The following is a 23,391-nucleotide window of genomic DNA, read 5'->3' on the forward strand; positions in this document are numbered from 1 at the left end:
AAGCGTCCCTTCCAGATCATTGGCAGCATGGTTTTTCTCTCTAGTATACTGTGTCTGGAATCATTTAGGCCATTTCAATTATCACAAGGAAGACTGACCTCTTTGATAAGCTTTTTAATATTTCAGATACCCCTTTAAGACAGTCAGTACCAAGGTACTACAAGTAGTATTGTGTTATATAATGTATGTGGACACAGTATTATTCAGTTTCAATCATGACTTAAGTTACCATCACAAATCTAATTACAGGGCTGTTACATCGATACAGGCTAATGATGTTACAGGATGTTGTTTCAAACCAAATTAACTGGACAAATATCATACAATCAATCTTACTAAGTCTCGCCAATTTATTGCTGCCCTCAAGTCTAAATGTATCTGTCTTGGGGGAGTGAGAGGAGAGAACCTTCCTAGAAATCAGACACAGCTTGCCCGTCTTCCTTCAAAGTTACATTGTCTGCTGATTTGATGGAACACGTTCCCTGATGTACAGAGTTGAATGCACCTCAAGCTTCTTGACCCACTGCTTTCTGAATCCTTTGTTCTTTCTTCACAAAAGACATATCTCAACAACTCCCCTATGAATCCTTGCAATTTCCCTGAGGTCTCCCCTATCTTTACGCCAAAATGAATCTGATATTGCCTTTTTTAAACCCGGCTGCAGATAGGTGTTATCGTCAGCCCAGAATCGTAGCACAGTCTACCATATATAAACTCACAGCCTAGTAAATGTCAGCTCTTCCAGACACTATTCATGTTATTATTGACTGCCTGACATGACTTGTTGGGTACAGTATGGAATTTCAAAATGACACTGGTTAAAGGCTCGCCACTAACCACCAGCGCAAATGTATGCATCACTAAGGTATACACAAACAAATCTTTTGCATTGTTTTCAACTTTTATTTTTATTTTGCAAATTCACACCCTGGAGCAACAGCAAGCCATCTTAACAGTGCTGCCATTAAGAGAACGGAGGGCTGGAGAGTCCCAATTAGAAGAAGCTATCGTAGCTTATGCCTGCTTTGCATTTTTTTTGTTTAGGCAAAACCCTCCACTTGAGTATAAACATGGAAAAGGAATCGTATGCAGAATGTTGTGTGTCAGGAGTTTGGTAACTGATAGTTAGCAGGCTATCTAACCAAATGCTTTATTTATATTTGTTAATGTTATGAAATTATTTTACCAAATTATTTTATTTTATTTATTTATTATTATTATTAGCTAGCTCGAATAACTTTTTTTCACCTCTTCAATGACTCTTCATTGATTAGAAATTGTGAACTAAATGCAAATAAATGGCAGTGTATACAGGAAACAGAAAGGATTTTGGAGAGCTGCTGTTACTGACTATTTCCTGGCTAGTTACGGGAGTTAGCTCAGCGATTACTTCCTACATCTCCAAGGTTCAAGCACCACCTATAGCTAAAACATTTGCACACTTCTGGTGTGACCGCGCCCTTACTCTCACGACTAGTTAAAAACTCTCCTATCATTTCAGACACTGATATTCCTTCCTCACACCCAGCCTTAGCTCCTTTGGGCTTGTTTGCACATACTGCCTGTTGCTGAACCCTGTTTCAGCTATCGACCACGTAAACTTTCTTCTCACATAACAACAGTAAATCACTTGCAAATGAACTTGCAGCTCATCCAATTCCCTTCTCTCCATTCTTCTCTCCAAAGTATGCCAAATCTTGGAAAGCAAGAAAAATATGTAAAGTAGATATATATTTACCTCCAGGGTTCTGTGCGAGCATTTGTGAGCAGAGGATTATTGCCAAAGAATTCAAATAAGCATGTATCTGAGGTGCATACAAAACCACCTGAAAACAGTCAATGTATCCAGCTCGGAGACTCTGAAATGAATGGGCTGAAAACACAGACTGCATCACTTTCCACCAGGACTGCCAAATGAGAATAACTTAAAAGATACTAAATTATAAGCACAGGAATATTAAACACATTTAGTTTGAAATAAAAAAAAAAAACAGTTGGCTGTTGTCAATACCTGTCTGTCTTTCTTTAAGGGAAGGAGACAGATCGTTGTGTCATTGTGTATGTACAATAAAATGATTGTCTTTCTCCAAAACTCATTTGGCAAACTGTGTACGATCTCTGCAGCGTGTCAGCTCTGAAAACATTTTAATTACAGACAATTTGTCACAGAGGATGACGAAATCGTCTGATCCGGGGAGCCGATCGATGATCGCTGTTGCAATTAAATTCAAAGCCATTTAAGTAGACACCTTCGTGGAGGAACAACATTTAAACGTTTTATTACGGAAAACTGTTTAACTTTGTGTATAAATACCTCCGGAGTTATAAAAGCCTTGTTGTGAGCAGATGTGTGTTGGTGGATAGCCTGCTTCCTTTTCACATCTTCTGAGTGAGCACACTGGATCCGGATGGGAGCAACGATATCCAACCGGCTATATTTTCTTTATCTAACATCTTTGAAAATTGGGAATGACAAGGGAGTACTCTTGGATGACTGCAGTCCAGACAGCAGGAAAATGGCTGTCATCAGTCATAACCAGTATAGGAGAGGAAGCTATTGGCACATACTGAGCCAATAGAGAATAACTACAGCTGGAAAGATGCGATAAAAAAACGTACTGACAGGACTTTCCTCTTCCCTACAATACAAACGGCTAATATTACACATCCCTTCTGTATGTACAATAAGAAAATCATGCGTAAGTAGACAGAATGATCTGCTTCAGCTTCACTCTCGAGGGGCCACTCTGCCATCATCATGTCTTGTACTTGTCTGTAGACAGCATCTCCGCGAGTGAGAAGTTGTAATTTACTCCGTCAACCGTGCGATGCTGAGCCTGGCAGCTGCTGTTTATTGTGTGTCACAGGGTGGCTTCTACTGGTTGACACTCAGTTTGCACTCATCCATATTGTACAAGCATCCATTTGGGGATTGTATAAAAAACTGCTGCCTATTTTGTAAAGAAACAAGATTACATTTCATTATGCATTTCACCATTTCATAAAAAGGCAATATTAAAATGGTCTCCGGTGTAACAATGGAGGATATGCAGGATTATTTTGTCAACAATGTATGGCTGCTTTTGGACAGTGTGATATGATTTCATGCATTCGTATTCTGACTTAGCGTTATGATTTACATTTTTATCTACACAAACAACATTCATGTATAACAACATTCATGCATTTGAAATGTTTCTACTGGAGCATGATTAACGGGATAAGCAGGCAGCCGAGCTTTGACATTTACATACGTTGCCCCCAAAACTGCTGATCCAGCTCTATTATGAAAACAAAAAAGATGTCGGATGATGGATGCTGGGAACTACAGTGTAAAAAATGGGAAAAGCCCAAAAACATGATGCTCAAAAATACTGTGTGCTGCTAGACAAATTAGCAATACGTGAAAAATGAGTGAACTTAATATATTTTTGTCAGGGTAGACCATGGAATATTAAAGCCCTCAGGTGAAGCCAAAGATTTACATAGTCAGCATATTCTAGTCATGAGGAGTACCACTCAGTCTATGTAAACAGTTGTTTAACGTCATCCATGAGACTACAATGTCTTAACAGAAAAATTGCACATAGGAAGTATACGATCCAGTGGATTTTGCCATGAGCCCATACTAGAGACTCAGTTTACTAACCCCCACTTTGTCCCGCTCACTTTTATCGTTTCAGCTTGATTTTCTTCCAAACATTCTTCTCTTACTGACCAGCCACCACAGTCCAAACGACAGGAGGTCTGAGTTGATGAAGATTCTGATACACCTTCAGTTATTAACGTGCGCTCAAAGCAATAACAAGCGGAACCTCCAAAGCAATTTGCTCTCGCTCTCTATATCTACTGTACATTTGAATAAATTGTTCCCCTCCCCAGTTCGGACACCTAACCGACCTCGCCCCTTTAAATGCATTTTGACTGACACACAGTTGAACCAAGCGGAGAGTTTTTTTTTAACATATTTTCTCACCATTTAACCAACTGAGGGTGTTTGGTTTGATGTCAATGCTGGAGGATTTGGTTCTACTGGCACTCACTTTCCAGACGCAGTTCTCAAATCAGTCCATGATATTTTCATATTGTAGACCCTCCAAGTAAATGCCAAAACAGTGAACTGCACAATATAATCAATTCATAAGTGGATGACAAACCTACTACCTCTACATGTCTTTGTGCCTCTTTGCATCTCTTAGAGTTCACTTTGAATGATGCTGTGCGTGTGTGGGGTGCATCCTCCTCCTCCTCCCACCAACTGTCTATACCCTCTCCCTCTCTTTTCAATCCCTCCCCCATAGTCGCCTTCATTCCTATTATTACCTTTCGAAACACCGCTTTTCTCTCTCTCTGTCTTTCATGGCTTTGTGGCATATCTGTCCTCTTATCTCCCCTGCTGCTTCTTCCACCGATACCTCTCATTTTCTCCTGTCTCTCCTCTGTCTCCTCCTGCCCTCCTGTATGCAACATCCTCTCCTGCGATGCCTCTTGTTTTTGCAGCGGTCTCAATGGACCCATCAAGGGTCCCTTCGTTTGTGGCTTGTGCGTGTGTGAGAGAGAGAATAGTATGCATACAGTAATTTCCCTGAAGACAAATGGTGCTGTAAGTACACAAAGCGCGGGAGGTGAAATACAAAAATAGCTCTCATCATGATACGCATTACCATAAATGCCTCTGGCAGCGTGAGGCTTGAAAAGCTGAGGAATGATTTCGTCAACTTTTAAATTGGCGGCCATTTGTCATGATTACACCGAGCTCCAGTGGATGTCGCCCTGCCGCGGGTGATCGTTCTCTAGAGGCTGAAATGTGTGTTGATGGAAGAAAATAAATATCCTAAACCATGACTTGTAGACGGTGAGACGTGTTGCGGGACGTGCTGCTTCTAAATGATTTTCTGCTTCTGGAAAATTGCCACTGCTCCATACCTCTCCTTGCATGCTTGCTGTCCAGGTGAACACGATGACGTGAGTGTATCCACAACGGTAAAACAGGGTGATGTGACGCATGCAGCTTTGTCTGACCTCCTGACTTCAAAATTGGTTGAACCTGCACCTGAGGCCAGCTTGCTGTCCACCTCAACAATGTGAAGGGAATCTGAGTGATGCCAGCTGACTTCTGAAATACACTGATACGTTATACAGATAGGCACACCTGCAAAAAAGATGAACATTGGGAGATGAAAATGACAATGAAGAAAGAGGGGAATCTTTGAAGGACCTGAGATTGGTATGGAAGCCAATATTTCGCCAGCCAAAATAACTAAAACAAATACAAATTCTATCTAAATAAACACAAGACGACTAGATTGCATAGACTTGCAGTTTATGCAATTTGAAGTTTTAATCTTTTTACTCCTGGAGTGTTATTGTTTTGAGGTGGAAACAGCAGACACAGGTCCCTGTGGGAGGTTTAAAATCTCCTTTGATAGTCACAGAAATGAAGTTAATCAAAGCAGTTGGACAGCTCTTTAAGGCGAAGTGAGGCATCACAGGTTTTACATCCCCCCCCCACCACACTGGATGGATTTTCTGGGCCAACTCTGATTTACACTGAATTACCAGGTTCTTAGATACCTTGACGATCTTATGCAATCCACATGCATTAATCATACTACAGCACTGCAAAGTTCAATTTTGAAAGCTTTATTATTTTCAGCTTTTGTCCACCACCATTTTTAAAACGGAATGAGTGGGACAGAATGGTGCTCCTTTTAATATGTAGAAAAGAATACAACATGTTGGTTTAACCTTAACTTTAAGAGAGTTAATGTTCTCTCTGTGAACTCTGTTCCCACTGGTACATATTTCCTTTTCAAATCAGTTTCACTCCATGCCTCTCCTTTCTATTATAGTAGGCTGTTTAATGGTGCCTTAATAATACATTTATTTTTCTAATTGTTGAAGTCACTGACCGAACACAATGTGTACAGCATGGCATTGCTTTCTCTGAGACCTATTGTACGAAAACACAATTGGTCTCGCACAGAACACAGGGCCTAATCAGACGTTTATATAATACATTTAAATTGTAAATGTGTGTTTTTTCCTGTTGCATGGTCTCAGCTGCTACCTTCTGTTGGCAGACTTTTACAATTGGCTTCCTCAGGCGGTTTCCATCAAGCCCAATTTACAGTTTGTTTTAAATGTATAATCCTGGCAAAGCCTGTGAGTACTGAGAGACGCTCTGAAAAGCTCTGAAAGCAGTAAGTTGATGTACATCAGTATATACGTTTGTTTTTTCTAGTTTACAGATTAAGTTTTGTTGAGGCTGTAATAACGGATGCATGGGGGGGGGGGGGGGGCAACAACCAGTATCTCTGCCTCAGGGGGGGAAGCTGAACTCTCGCAAAAACACTGTTTTACCCAGGACGGATCCATTCTCGTCTGCTGTGTTAGAATTGTGCGTTTGTTATTGATGATGAGATGAAGTTGATTATTCCATGAGCTGCCCACCTCAGTTACATAGTAGGATTGGACAGTGTTTGAGCGCGTCTAATTATTTTCATTCAAACAAGAAGAGCAATAAGTGAGTGTTCCTCTTGTTGTTTTCGAGGCATCTCTTTTACAGCAAATCACTCTGAACAGACAGTGGAACTAAAACCCAGAACAACATAAAACTATTTAAAGTATTATTTAACCAGACCGACTCAAGGCTGTGTAAGGAAATGACATTCAAGTGATTTTATCAAATATTTTTAAATATTTACTGCCTCCAACTAAGTTTTAGCGATCTTTCTAATAAGGATAACATATCATGAAGGCACGATGACAACGTAGCTCCAACGTTTCCTCTGCACCTCCACAATGGGACGGAAATAGAAATAGAAATGATTAAATGTTGGAGCAGAACAAAGACCTGAAATCGCCATGCCTATGAGATGACTTGGGCAGAATTTGCATGTTTTTAATCCTAGTTGAACTTTAAATATACCTCATATAATCAGTACCCACACTCCAAAAATAGTCTGTGAACGTAGGAAAAACTGAAGTGAAATGATTGTTCATCATATCTAAGCCACCTTGCAGTGAGTATAGTGGGTTTCTCCATGCTGATTAGGCACTAATAAGAGCCATACTCTACCTCAAAGGTTTGGTTTGAAGCATGTTCAACAAGTGGAGCTAATAGAGCTTATGTAGCAACGGATTACGATATCTGCTCGACTAAATTTGGGTGACCTTTTTTTTCAAACCCCCAAACCGGCACCACACGTTCATGCAGGCGCTACACGCACCATAGGCGTTTTCATCAGGGTGGTGGTCAAATATTTCAGCACTTAACACACCTGTCGACCCTTCAACACCATGGACAACAAAGAAAACGTTTTTTTTCACCCAAAATCTGAAAATTGAATCAATTTGAAAACTGTATGATAACACTAATGAACACAAACACAACGATTTTATTGGTGTAATCGAACATGTTTCATTATTAAAATGGCTGTGAGACATTCTCTTTTGGAGTTTTTCAGGACAGGCTATGAAGTCAGTCAGTTTCCAATCCCTAATCATTTTTGAGACAAACTTTGAAAGTCAGCATCAGACAGAGAGCGGGTTTAGAATAAAAGACACAAAGAGTCAGAGAGAAGAGGATGACAGAGGGCTCCTGCACAGCTAGCAGCATTGTTGGTTTGTCATTGCTCTACACATCACAGCCCTGTGTGGATAACAGACACAAACTACCGCACTTTACGACATTAGGTGATGATATTCATCTTCACTAATGGATGAAGACATTTGTAATATGACTTCTTTTTACAATTGATCAAATAATAAAAGCTGGAGACTATTACAATCCGATCAAAGAGAACAAACTCACGCCCAGATAAAAAAAGACTGTGAAGAAAAACTGACATGTTATTTTAATTCATGTTCAATCAATTCAACAGCATTATTAAAAAAGCTGTTTCATTCTTTTGTTTGGCAGAATGCCTCACCAGCGGCATGCCATCTCAACATCTACTGCTCTCAGTATGAAATTAGGTTATTATGTTCAAGCCATTGTATTATCTCATAATCTATCTGGTTCAATACCTTTGTGGGAATAATGCTGTTAAAAGAAATGTTCGGAGGAGTCCAGGAATAGTGGATGTTGTTGAGACTCGCTGATTGGATGGAAGCTTTCGTGTAAGCACACGGTTGCTTCTCCTGCCACGTCTCTATTTCTAGGTTTCATTTTTCCTCCCACAATGTTGAAACACATTTACTCAGAACTTGAATTAATTCCCTCTTTGTTCCATATTGCTTGCCTGTCTGTCATGGTTCTCTTTTCTCTCCACTATGGTGTACACACACTCTTTTGTCTTGCTGGGTCATTTTCTATGTTAAGCACAGATCAGCTCACTCCGAGTCAGCAAGGAAGGGGTTTCAGTGCTTTTTCCATTCTCTACCATCCGTCTTCTCTTACTAAATCCAGCAGTATATCCATTAGACACAAACCGGGACCTTTGCAGCAGAAGCTTCTCATTCCTGTATAGAATACAGAGCTGAAAATGGCTGAACACAGCTATAGGAAATCATAATAATATCTGTCAAATTATGATGGATGATCAGAAAGCTTGCGGATGCGAAACAAATGCAAAATAGATGCATTTCTATCCATCACCCATAAGCTGTCGTAAAGCGGCTAAAACTTAATGTATGTAGGGTGAAAGCGTTGACGGTAGATTGTTTCAATGTCCAAAAAAATAATGGGGTTCTTCAACCTGTAACTAAAAATCCTCCACATTGCATGACATGTTTGCCCTGACATGTTGCTACAAAGAAATGAAGCTGTTTTTTGCCGAATGTTTATGACTTAATACTCGGTATTTTTACTTTTATTACAATATTCAATATTGTGACTTTAATCTCATGAAATGTTTTTTTAATACATTTTAGTACTTCGGTCTCATCATTTTAACATTTGTTGTCCATAAATATGATTTTCAATCAGATTTACCTCAAAAGTATGATTTCATTATCATATTATTTTATATTATAAAATTACATTTCCAGAATATTGTGACTTTGACCTCAAATTAACACAATATCTCCCATATATCATGACTTTATTTTCATAATAACACAATTTCTCCTAATAAAATTGTTACTCTTCCTCATGATATTAGAATTTTCTTTTTTGTAAAACTGTGTGTCACATAACATTGCCGCAATTTGTTTGTCAAAATATTGTGATTCATCTCTTTCAGTGCATTGGCAGTGAATGCTGACATTAAACAGAACTTGTACCCGGCAAAATTCCTCGGAGGCTGGGCCGTAAAACCCTACCTCATGAGAAACAGTGTAGACAGAGTAGAATGTGTCACTATGCAGACACATTTTAAATGTCCTCTGATGTTAGATGACAGCTATGCCTCCTGAAGACAAATCAAAAAAACATTTCTGGAGAGTCGTGAGAAAAAGAAGAAGCTGGTGGGGTTGTTAAATGTTGTCTCTCACGCTCGTCTCCCTGCTCCGTGTGTTCACATACACCAACACATTCAGCCAAGCGTATCACTTCCTGACGTGTGTGTGTGTGTACCATCACACACATTGCAGGGTTATCTCAACCCAGCAGGTGCATAAGTAAAGGTAAACTTTGACTCATTATTTTACTTCCCTCCCCCCCCCCCCCCCCCACCACACACACACACACACACACACACACACACACACACACACACACACACACACACACACACACACACACACACACACACACACACACACACACACACACACACACACACACACAATGCCGTAACAGCGGGAGGTAGGGGTCGTGGTCACTGCCAGCATAAACTAAGGCTCATTACTGTACCTTCCCATCAGCACACCAGACCAGAGATGAATAAGAAAAGGCGACCATTAGTAGGAAACCATTTACCGTTATACACAGGTCAGTGGATTCTGACCTCGTCCATCTGCACCAGCACATGTGAACTGAGACAGGACAAGACGCTGCGGTAAAGAAGCTATTAAGGCGAGGACTTTGGCTTTCCCTGTGCTTATGCACATGTGTGACGCTTTCTCAGGAAATAGGTTCGAGCCTTATCAGGACAATAGAGAGTAACAAAGCAAGCAGAAACTTATCAGCAACGGAGCACTAAAAGAAGAGGGTTTTTTTCCCAATCACCAGTTGGTCTGCTCTAAAAGGTTGCTATAGCAGTTTTCGACGCACTTGGGCGAGTTCACGTGGCCCTTGCATGCGAGATGTACAGTACCGCTATGGACAGGAAACCGGAACATCTGTTCCAGAAATGAGAAAACCTCATTCAAAATCCCACTGGCACTTTAAACTACACTAACAACTAAAAATCCAGCCTTCTCAAAAGTAGGTTGTGTGTGTGATTCACTTCATATGTTTAGAAAATTATCTAATATTGTATATTTAATATTTCTGTTTTTAGCTGCCTCTTACAAACATCATCAAAAATGAACCGTTTCATCATCAATTATCCTCGTCAAGAAGAACCAGGAACTAGTGACATTGAGTAAGTGGAGGTAAGAGAGAACGGTGGGGCGAGACCACCTGTGGAATGATACAGTAGCTCCTCTGGCGCTGCTCACTCCTGGCACTGGTGCTAGCTACGTTAGCAGCCAGAGGAAAGCCCCCAGTTATGCCCCTAAAGATCCCATTCCTCCACGAGTAAATATGTATGTATGTAATATGTATACATATATTTTTGATATGTTGATGATTTTAAGGAGAACAATGACTGACTGACTATAGTTCTCCTCATTAAGTTAGGGTTAAAAGGCAAATACAGAAGCTGCTTCTTAGCCCACAGTCTGAGTGGAAACACACATCTTACAAATGATGATGTTATGTGTGCAACTACAACATCTACAGACTTTGAGGTGATAAAACAGTGTAACGTTTATCCTGAACTAAAGTCAAGGATTCTGCTCCTATTCTTTTTGTCTTAAAATGAAAACATGCACTGATTTGCTTTTTATGGACATTTTAATTTGGAATTCAATTACAGTTATATGGTAACAGCTAGTGAGGAAATGAGAAGGAAGAACGAGAAGAGAAACTGCTCACACTCGAGTGAGGTAAAAGCTACTTTACAGCCAGTGAATACAACATTTTCTTCACCTTATAAAAGATATTGCAGAAGCGCTGAGTCAAGTCTGAGATTGTAGGGCATAGACAAACCTTTGTTTCCCTCCTACAAGGACAAGAAAAGGCCATTAGACATTAGAGTGTCACTGACCTGCTCCGTGGGCTGACTGGGCTCTGATGACATTTGTCAAACACACATGCTTTGTGTAGGCTGAGGCCGCAGGTGTTCAGCTGCTCATAAAAAAAAACTTGGAGCGCAACCTGTCAAATGTCATCGAGCTGGTTGATGTGTAATTGCAGAAAAACGGATTCTCGCACAGACATAGCTGCCATGTTAGGTGAGGTGTTCAGACGGAGCGGTGGGGGAGATAAGACGAGTCAGACACAGACGCCGTATTCACAGGAGGTTTAAAAAGTCTTATCAGCACAACACCTCACTGCTATCTAAAGTCTTCGGAGTTCCGTCTCTCTCTGCGTGTGTGTTCCCTGAATGCCCTAAAAACCGTGGTATCAACCAGGCATCAGAAAGCCCAGAAAGACATACACCATCAACAAACTCAGCCCGTCAGATTGACTGCGTTATGATGGAAGACAGCAATATGAGTCCCGAGCGTAAATGTGAGAATTTGCATTCGTAACTTAAAGGCTTTTCTGTTTCCTCAAGGCGTTCATTATTCTCTGTGTCATGCAATAAACAAACCACAGACATACACAGTTGAGATTGATGTCTTTCATAGGAGCAGATATAATGATGACAAATGTTACAGCCAACAATCCACATACATCGACAAACACATCCATTACACAACATCTGTAATCTATCACCGAAGTGATCAGGGGACATGTCATAGTCTCAGGGAGTAGCATCACATCACTTGTCAGAATAAATGTTTTTCAGCATGCAAACAAAGAAACGCCGACTGACTCAGAGTCTGTTCCTTCGGCGAGAAGCAGCGGGCAGTGAATTGTTTTGTTTTTCCCCGCAGAGAGCCGAGAGCCGCGTGCTCGTCCGGAGGGAGGAAATTAAATTAGCAAAATAGTTTGTACATCAGAGCCAAGACATATGCATGATTCTGACTGTTTTGAAGTTACTTTTTTAATTCAAATGAGTTCTTCACTCGCCTTTTTTGAATAGATAATGTACGATTATCCGCTAACGATTTAGATTACAGCCTATAAATGACAGAGTAATGTACATAGGAGGTACCATAAAATACATACTGGGTACTCACTGGTGAGTAGGAAGTATAAGTACAGGGGAGTCAAGGGATAGGACAGACCTGATGAATTACTCTTTATGGTTTTATTTTTACTACCTGGTACACGTGTCTACGAAACAGACTTACGTATATATTAAACAGATATCCACACACAAGATATAATTCTCCATGGGAACCACAGCCAGTAGCTTCCAGTCAACTTCTTGAGATGGAGTACGCTAACAAACTATAAAACTGCTATATATGTTGTGCAAATATGTCTATTCACGTTCCTGGGCCTGTGTGTGATTTCTTAATACAGGCCAATGCTCTTTAGTCAGAGAGCAAGTTAGGTCAGGGGTAGGTTTACCCAACCAGGACCAAAAGATTATGCAAGAAACATTTTAAGGCTAAAAGTGGGCAAGACAGGACGACTGCAATGATGTGAAGAGAGCAAAAGATCGTCCTTTACTCTCCTCACTCTTCACGAAGCTCAGAATGATTTAACATTAACAGAAGAACCGACACTTAGGGCGGGTTTACATAAATGGCAGTAATTTAAAGCTGCGCTATGGACGATTTTTAAAAAATCCGCCCTGTGTCATCATAAAACCAGTATGTGGGGTTGCAGGAGAAAAGAGGGTCCTATCCCCGTTAAATGGGACCCTGTGAATCTCCCGTGCTTGCTCGTGAATCAGCGTCACTATCAAGCCAGCTCGTAAAATTTTCTTCCACAGATTAATTTAATTAAGAAGAATTGGACAAACATTTGCATTTCAGAAAGAGAGCCCAAGAAAGAGGGCTGCTCCTAAAAGTCACTGCACTAGTCTTTAGAACAGATGAAGTACACAACAAAAAAACCAGCTAGATGATGAATGGCTGTGCCATTCTCACCTCACAGTGGTTCAGTGTAGTCTGCCACTCACTGGAACAAAGGCGTTTTTTGTGTGAGATGCTATAGTTAAAGCATGTTTGTTTGAGGGTCATGAGTGCTGGTCCTCGCTCCTTTTGTCTCCTCAGGGTTATACTGCGGTCAGGCCAGATAATTAATAGCTTTGCAGCTTTACTGTGGTAGCACTCTTCAAGCGCTAAGTTGCTACTGTGGAGATTTCCCAAAACGCCGTTCAACATGCCTACAAGCACTTTGTGGTATTTTCCACAATAGAGTTCGATAAGCAGACTAGACCAGTATCACACTGGTGGAAACTGCATCAAAAGGTCAGATGCAGTATCAACCAGTCAGTTGTAATTGTTTAAATAGAACAAATGATGTGTTTGTTTTTTGCCTGTAGGCCTAAACATGTTCAAAGTGTTTCTCCTAGCTTTATGCAGCTGCTGTGCATTTAAAGGTCAGATTTTCCTTTTAGCCTTCAAGGACAGGGGAAGTAGGGCATTTGAAATTTGTACTATATCACAGATTTGACTGTATACAGTATAATACCAAGCAAAGCGTGTACGCAGCACCATTTCTCAGACACAGCTGAAGAGAAAAAAGGAAAGGTTTTGCTTTGCTTTCGAGTTAAAAGATAAAAGTTTTGCTTTTGTTCTCTTAATTCAACGCAGCGTCTGAAATGCCTTATCTGATTTCAGTGGCTATATCAATCCCTCCCAGTTATTTCCTTCTGAATGTGAGTAAAATCCTGACAATGAATCAAACCCAGTGGGACACCAGGTCCTTTCAACAATGCATCTGGCTCACATCCCAACATTAGGAACCTGAGGCTATATCCTCACTATGAAAACTAAATTAAACCCAAATTAAACTGCAACATCCTGAGAAATGTGAGAGAAATGATTTTGTTTTCCACTCTGCAGGGCAGAACAGAGCATAATGTGCTAATCAGTAACAAGTAATTAATATAGCCTGAGGGACAGATTCAAGTGTATCCCAGAACGAAGTACAATGAAGCAAACTGAGTGAGCCTCTTATCATAACACACAACTAGTATTGTTTTTCTTTTATATCGCAGCAGGAAACCTTCTGAAAGCTAATAGAAACAGGCTCCTATAATTACCTCTCCATTTCTCTGGCCCAATTAAATTGACCTGGGCTGACTCACACTCTCACACTCACACACTCTAACACACACCATATGGTTGTTTATTAATATTGGCCAAACATATGGGAATCTGCGCTGTCTGGTCATTATTTCTCGCACACAGCAGTGGCTGTGTTGGGCTGACAGCAGTTCAGTAAGTAAACAGCACCTTACTGCAGAGACACTCAAGACCAAGTCGTACTTTAGTCGCTAACTGTGCATGCTCCAGTTTTGTTCCACACAGTCCAGTTGGTGGCATGTGCACCTCTGGCCAATCCGTTCTCACTCTCAATGCTTTAAAAACTTGGTTAGTGCTCTTCGGCACTCTTGAGCGCCTGAAGCCTCGCAACTAGCTCCAATGTAAACACACCCACGTCCTTATTACCCGCTCAGAGAAACTGACTGTAGTATAAAGTGCAAGACAGTGTGAGAAGCTAACAGCAAACGTTGACATTTAGTCACGTCAGATATTTGTCACTTGTATCGTTCTTACGTGAGTCGCTAGTCTCGTGGCTTTGTTTGTCACTTGATAGTCAAGTGAGTCGTTAGTCAGGGACATTACCGTCGACCACGCTCTTGTCCTGAACGTAACAAAGTGGTATTGTTGCCTAAACTTCCTGCGAAGACAGACAGACGTTTATTTTGAAAATAATGCATGTAACGAGTGTATATTGACACGCCGTCCCTGACGAGTCCAAAGAGCGTCATAGTTTTGATGCTTACCAGCACTGACTAATGTTTTGCTTTAGCTAGCTTGCCCAGAAGAAGAAGAAAATAACAAAGTGGATTGCTTATTTTGGAGAGAGGCTGTGTAAGGAGATCTGGCACTACCCACATTTATATAACTTGTCTTTAAAGGAATACAAAGGCAAACAAACAACATTATTATTAGCATTACTGCTGACTACTTGAGTGGATTGAGAATGTCGACAAAAATCTTTGCCCCAGTGAAGGCAAAACTATAGCCATAAGCTTTAACTCAGAGCCTAAATAACATTAATTCAGTCATGAAGTTATTTTATCTTAAGTTTTCAATTCCTTTATTTCATACAACTAGTTGAGAAATGACTTGAAACGAGTCAAACCAAAGAAGCGGCAATCATAACCCCTAATATAGGTGACCCCTATTGACATTTTTGTGCCTCAACATCCTTGATGCACATCATTGTATTATTTATCCCAATAGTCTACTCCGTGAAGTAGTTGATGGATTGTTTTTAAATGTGAGAAAAAGAAAGCGATGGTATAATTTACGCTCGGCAGAATCTACTAGGAGAGAGGAAGATTTAACTGTGCTCACTCGGGACCAAGTGCTGCATAATAAATTAAGAATCTGTGAAACTTTACGCATACAGTCAAAGATAGATGAGTTGATGGAAGGCAGCTGGGTAGACTGGACAGGTGAGGTGAGTGAATCGCAATCAGGAGGGAGCCGGGAGGAGACCAGGTCGGAACCTCGCCCATACCACACACACACACACACACACACATGGGAAAACAGGAGGCACGGCCTGGCTGTGACAAAATCTGAAAAAAGGAAATAATCATTTAAAAAAAATGTTTGCATCTACCAAAACTCAGTAGTTGTAATTAAGGATGAGCATCCAATCCCAATACTGTCAACAAAATGATGTGCATTGCTGAGACAGAAGTAGTGGACGTCTGCTGTCTAGCATCATTACACCGAGAGCACTGCTCCTCAGCCATCTAATCTAAATGCCACACAACTGATGGCGTGAGTGAATTCCAAGGGTTATCGAGTGGTCTCCCCCCCCCATCCCTGACACTTGACAGCGATATCTCGTTGAACCAAAGAGCAACTGCCCTCTGTGCCAAATATGGCCGGGGTTACTTCCACAAGCCAGAACCTGGACCTTTCCCCTAGTTTGTCACATTCTCACTGACTCTCATATCAGACACGAGCTGAACAGACGATGTTTTCTACACAGCAGCTCATAATTCACGTCGACCGTTGACCAGTAAGCCCCAACCCCCTGAGTTACTTTCACACCTGTTCTTGCACGGCAAGATGCAGTTTAAAATGATAACATTGGATAACGGATTACAATCCTAGATTCTTTGTGATTTCGTAAACAATGAGTCCTTAATTTAAAAGATTTCAGATTTCTCACTTCAAGTCATTTCAATGACAATTGGCGCAATCAGATTTGACCACTTCATGGCTACATACCCCAGACAAAAACTCTGAGTCCTCATCAGCTGCATTGTTGTATTGTTGCTGTATTGCAATGTAGAGCTATAAATATAAGGAAACATGTAACTTCAGACCGATTTCCCTTTTAACATTACAAAATCACTACCCAACACAACGACCGACAAAGCAACATTTAACAAGTCATTTTCAATGGAAGCCGGTGACATGAAGCTATAAAACTGACACGCTACAATTTAATGTTGAGCTGACTCAACTTATTTCAGCGCTCCATTGATTTGGCCTCAAACAATCACATGTTTTTGTTTCACCTTGTTACGTTCCATCTTTAAAATAATGCCGTTAGCCAGTTCCCAATGCTATTTAACAACAGAACTATCTCAACGAGCACTTGGCCAACACTTCAACGGCGACTCATCTACAATATTGGCCATTTAGTTGCTTTTGTCGGGCGTAGTTTCAACGCAGCATTACCCTAACCCTCACTATAACCACTACCAGCCTAATCCTGAACCTTACCCTCACCATATCCTAACCTTGAATGAAGTCCCCACCCTGAAATGTAATGGTTTACATTATGGAGACATGCATTTTGTTCCCAAAGTTCCCATAATATGACTGCATAAACAGATTTATGTCCCCACAACGCAAGTCATAAACACACACACACACACACACACACACACACACGCTTTGAGAGACCTCCAGACTGGTGACCTGTCCAGGCTGTAAATCCCTCTCACCCATTGCATGCTGGGATTGACTCAAGCTTCCCGTGACCCTGAGCAAAATAAGTGGATATAGAAAATGGATGGTGAGATGAAAAGGACATAAACACAGCACGGGTCCATCGTCATATACAGCATACACACACTGCTTCATCAAACAAAGACGGCCCGGGGCATTTCTGCACTGAAAATGGAATACGGTTAAGTGGTGCTTGGCCGAGAGACTATCCGGAATTTTGGGCTTTGCTGTGCGTTTATTAGACTGTGTAGCATACTGTGCAGAGGGAGATCTGCTGATCCAATTAATTTGTTCTGTTTGTTTATTTCCAATGCCTACTAAAATGAAGGTACTATATACATTTCATCTCTTCTCTGCTCATTTCACAAGTCTCCTAGTAGTTACCGAGGCTCATGAGTGTCTTCAGTCCTCCGTCTTCCCCTACATAAATCCCTGGCAACATTTCCAAGAAATGATTTCCCTTTTAACATTACAAAATCACTACCCAACACAACGACCGACAGAGCAACATTTAACAAGTCATTTTCAATGGAAGCCGGTGACATTGAGCGTCTCTGAAAGCTTTGGGAGCCTCGAAGACGCAAAAACACAGTCTGATGGTCGCACATATACAGTATATGACCATAAAAACACACACAAACACAAAAATGTATTTATTTATCTTCTTGTCTTTTTGACATATTGCTCGACGCGTAACATACAATGAGAAGCCCTGGGAATTGTAAGAAAATCAGTAATATGTGTTGCCCTCACGAGAAAAGAAAGCCTTTGAGAGTTATTATTAAAAACAAAATCTCTTGTTCTTCGTATTGCTTTATATAGTATAGTTACCTAACATTACAGTTTTTTGCAATTGTCAATACACAAAACTGGTACTTGTGTTTTATTAGAGCAAAAAACTGACAAAGTAGTAATTTTAACCAAGGGGCGGCTGTGACTCGGGGGGGTAGAGCCAATCAATCATACTTTAGTCACAAGGTTGGCGGTTCCTTCCCCCTGCGCCGTTCAACTGCGACTCACGTTGCTAAAAGAAGGTAAGAACTTTGGTACCTGAAAAAACGGACTGTTTTCATGTTCACGAACACACTTAGATCCTGAAGGAGAAACGGATAACTTGTCCCGTGATCCCCCACTTTAACCTGCAGAAGGAAGCTCACGGAACTCATACACACGTGGTGTGTTAAGCGCAGCCTCCATTGTGTGTCGCATTCCCCCTTTAAATAATCGCGGCCACGTGATTATTTGCTAATAACCAAACCCGCTCCTGCCAGACCCCGACATAAATGCAGTTCATTCATCCCGTAACCCAAGCTGTGATCTCTTACGTTACCGTACCTTAGTTGTATTTCTGCCTATAGCACCGTCACATTTCAAGACAGTTTTATTTTCTAAACAGACGTCGTCCTGTTGGTAGTGGCGTCACATACGGAAGTGCTTATATGTGTCGCTCTGGAGAGCATGCAACAACATAGTTAGTTGTGTGAAATCGTCGCAGGAAGACTAAGCGCTGCAAATACATCTTAATATAAACCAAAGGAAATAAAATGTGAAGATTAAGCCGCTCCAAGTTCCTCATCTCTCAGAATCTTTAAATATTTATCTGTCTGTCAGAACTTTAAATTTATAAGGGCCTCTACATCCTGCAAAGCCTATCTTTATACCATGAAACCATAATACCATGATCAAAGCATCACAAACGACTTACTTTCCTCCTTATAGTCAGGCAATACAATCCAGTGCCAGGAGGATAAGGAGGCTGTTCAACCACTCATTCACAATCTGTCGTTCTCAGCATGATCTCCCACATTGAAGTGCCTTTCATTGCGGCTTATTGCTGTGTAAAGTTCCCATAAAACCAATCTCCACCCAGTAATCGCCTCTGAGGTGTATATAGGTGTAGAAGGCGCCTGCACGCCCAGGTCCCATTAATCACAAACATACACCATTGAGTGAGGTCTCATTGATCAAAGGCTCTGAAATGCTGGAGGGGTAAATAGAAAGCATGCGGCCACTACAAGAAAAAGGAATGAAAATACTGGAGAGAAAAGAGGAAAAAAAGTTGAGAAGAGGAAAAGGAAGAAAAAAAGTCAAAACTGCAAGTTGAAGATGATACAACTGAGCAGTTTGTTCATCATGCAGAGCTCATACGTTGTAGATGAGGCATGTTAAATAAATGAAACACAGAAACATGGAACAGCTCAGGTTGAACACCACACAGCACTCAGTGATGTTGTGGTTATTCTGCCACATCTAAAACAAGCTCACTCAGAAAGTTTGGAATTTGCGGTCAGGTCTCAAAATCCAGCTCCTCGAGAAGTCCAATAAGAGACATGCAAGTCCTGGTTGAAATAAATATTTACAAGTTAAGAGTATGTATATGAAGGAAAAGATTGGTTTATGTTGGTGGTTATATCTCTGTTATAGATTGCTGGAGGTGAAATGAAAAATGAAAACTCTTCCCACCACAACAATCCTGCACTTTAGACCTCTCCTGCTTGTACTTATGCTAGCAAAATATACATGATAACATGCCTGCAATGACAGTAGTATGCTGATGTTAAGCAGGTATAATGTTTACCATGTTCACCGTCTTAGTTATTACTACATTATTAGAAGTTGACTCTCTTCAGACCTGGAGGATGCATTGTGACAATTTCAAAAGTAGCCAGCAGCATGAGAAATCCATGTTAGGAAAGGACCAGACAGACGGTTTGGGACCTCTGAGGACGATTCATGGGAGTCCATTGTGTTCCTCTAGTTTAGTCAGCGACAGGCAGGATGCAGGCCAGTGGTTCAAACCAAACTACATTATCTGTGTGTTTACACAACACATCTCCACAGGACCTTTAGCCCAAACACAAGATAAAGCCCAACATCCTTCCCAAGAACTGCAATACAGCGAAGAGGGAGAGAGGGGCTTAGACGTGTGCAGTTAAATAAGGATCTATTCAAGGATCCAAATTCAGGACATGTTATGTGAGAGCCATTTCACATCTGAAAGTTTTGATTCGGTCAATGCGAGCTCAATAAAGATCTCTACATGACATGCCTGCCTGTACTTGACATTGGGTGGTTTGCTCTCCCGCCCTCTTGTGTCCTCTCTTTCTCATCCTCTAATAAAACTATTTTTGTTTTCTCCAATTGACTCTTTATAAAGTCGTCGGACCAAATTTCAATCAAACATTTGGTGTTGTCTTCTCGCTAAATGCTCTTGCTGCTCATTGTGTTTGATTGCATTGTATTAGGTTTTTCCGGTTCGTGCTGGGGAAGCGCAGGAGACACTTTGTTTTGCCTGCAGGGCTGACATCGATGCTCACGTCGGGCTAACCACCTTAACTTAACAAAAGGAACTTTAATTGGGTTTTGAGCAGCTGCAATGTTTAGACAGTGTTTATTCAGAGACAAACATGAAACCCACACAGTACATTTATTACAAAAAAAATAAATGTACTGTGATAAGAACCACCCTGAGCGGACTTTCAAGCTGTACGACTTAACGTAACAAGCGTTAAGTCAACATCGACTTTTGTTTGACCCACACGTCCATAGTTGACTTTCTCACTTGACATATACTCTTTACTTTCCCGATTATACGATTATACCACGTAACTTTCAATAACGATTTCTCCTTATATACTACTCCACTTGCTCTGACCGAATGCAAAAATGTTGACATTCAACGTATCTGTTCCTGGCGACAGGGCTGCAGCAGCAGGTACAGCAGTCACTTTAAGAAGAAATATAAATTTTTATATAACTGATTCATATGCAAGCAATTTTGATTGGGTAACAGCAGAAAGATGAAGAAATACTGTAATTTTTCCACATTTCCATGAAGCTGTAGTGGAAGTGAAAAGGCAACTCCAGCAGTGTGAACCCAGAGTGTTTACAATTCACTCCCAGCTTGTTGAGTTTTAAAATGATAAACAAACATTAAATCGAGGATAAAAGATAAACATGACAGTGTCACCAACACGAGGTCAGCTGCGGTTTTGACCCTCAGACCGGAGAATCTGCGTCATGCCTTCAGACATCATTACTCACTTGGATGGAAAAAGTCAATCGACATGCTGGTAAACAGAAGCTTTGTTTATCCTACTACGGCATATTGTTGGCCCTCAGCCGTAATTTTCCACTGTCATTTCCTGTTCCCAACAGCAAGATGAAGAGGATTTTATGCTAAATTATGTGTCCATAAAAACAGTCTGCAGTGACTGAGGTCTTATGATGTGAAAGGCAAAGCGAGGTCAAGAAATATTGTCCCATCTTGTGTCATTGTTGAAAACACTTCAGGGCCGCTGTCGTTGTGTTCAGCCGGTGCTGTGACAGCAAATTATGGTGCTGAAGTTTCTTAGAAATAAACATTTTATCGCAGCTGCATCAAATAAACCCGTCTGTGGAAAGAGCATCTGACTGAGCTGTTATAATGAGAGCTGTTGTGTGGGGTTGAGTGTGCTGCCTCGTGATCCTCGTGTCACAGCTCATCGTTTATGCTCATCTTCAAATTTAAAAGAGGCTAAAAACTGCTTTACAGCAGGGAACTAACTGACATTAAAGGAGCTTCTGAAGGCTTGATTAACCCTCCTCTTGGCATCACAAAGTGTTTTTTTTTTCATTGCACGTCCTGAAGCTCAGGACAGACAAAATCACAGCCGAGACTGTTTGGAAGCACTGGAAGAGTGGGACATTTGTGTTCACAAAATCAAAAACTGCAACATGTGACTCATTATAGAACAAAAGGAATGTGTTGAACTGTGACTCTCTGATGTATCCATGCTCCGAAATTAAACTGCAGCATCATAGCCACAAAAAGACACAAAATACATACTGATTCGACAACAGACATTTACAGAAGCGCTAAAATTCAAGACTCGTATTTATCTGAATATGATTGAAGGCGAACCCAAAATACTGTAATTGTTCAGGATACCTCTTTCAAATTTCTTATTTCTACAGTTTTTTGTTCTTTTTTCTATTGTAGTCAATGTAGGATCTACATCTGGCTTTTCCTTTTAGATCTCGGTATGAAACATGAACTAACGACTTGTTAAACGGAGGAACAGACAAATAATGTGGTCTTGTTTCTGAGCAAAATAAATCATGGAGATGGGTAAGTGTGCTAACAAGTACAGAGTTTAACCATTAAGTTGACAGTGGTAGTAGTTATAAATGTGCCATTCATCCTTTAAACCTTTATTTTCTCTGTCGGTAGTGTTGCTCAATAATTCAAACTGCTGGCCTGCCTTCACACTGTCAGACGGTCGAAGTTATTTCTGCCAGAAACACTTGAAAGCCATTTAGCTTTCAGATCGTGTTCAGTGGTAAAATACATGGCACAGACACACCTCCTGAAAGAATAAAGAACTATTGAGTCTCTTTTTTTCTGTCCTGGATTGTCTTTCTCTATTGCAGAAGACAGAGACAATTAGCCTCTCTTGAAGCATCTAGACAGTGAAGACAAGGGAGGGAGAGTCTGGATGTAATAAGAAATAAGGACATGGCACACTGCCAGCAACGATCATCCGTAATGGTCTATAACATCCACAATCCACAATTGTCCACAATCTCTCCACCTATCCAAGTAGTTTTGTAGCCTAAACCTAACCAAGTTGTTTCCCATGAAGACAGAAGTTTATTTTGGAGAAACTGTATTGATGTAACAAGCTGAAAAGGACAAGTTTTGCTGGACATTCGTGAGAGAACACTTAAAAGATTTGGAATACATTTTCACAAGATTATGCGAACCGCTGTATGACTATTCATAGAAGGATGGCAAAGTACATTATACAGGAGAAAGTCCCAGAGAGGTCCTGGATTACTTTGCATGTATATATATATATATATATATATATATATATATATATATGAGCATATGATGTCTGATACCTGCAGCACCACACACAAGAGCATGCACACAAATGTCTCTACATCTTTTGACCATGACAGATCCTCTCCTGTGATTCACAGCAATCTCAGCCCTCAGGGCACATTCTCACAGTATCGGCTCAAAATCTCCTCTCTCTGCTTCTGGTGTGTCTTTATTTGCAAAACCTCACAGCCCACTATCAAGCGTCTTGCATGTCACTCAGCCCAAGATCCAGTGGGATGCTGGCTGGTCGCCGTGGCAACTTAACTGCACGTAATGATTGCTGTCTGGCTGTCAATCCCATAGCTGAAAAAAATATT

Source organism: Anarhichas minor, unplaced genomic scaffold (genome assembly GCF_050575085.1).
Source record: "Anarhichas minor isolate MPS153535 unplaced genomic scaffold, ASM5057508v1 ptg000050l, whole genome shotgun sequence".
Taxonomy (NCBI): domain Eukaryota; kingdom Metazoa; phylum Chordata; class Actinopteri; order Perciformes; family Anarhichadidae; genus Anarhichas; species Anarhichas minor.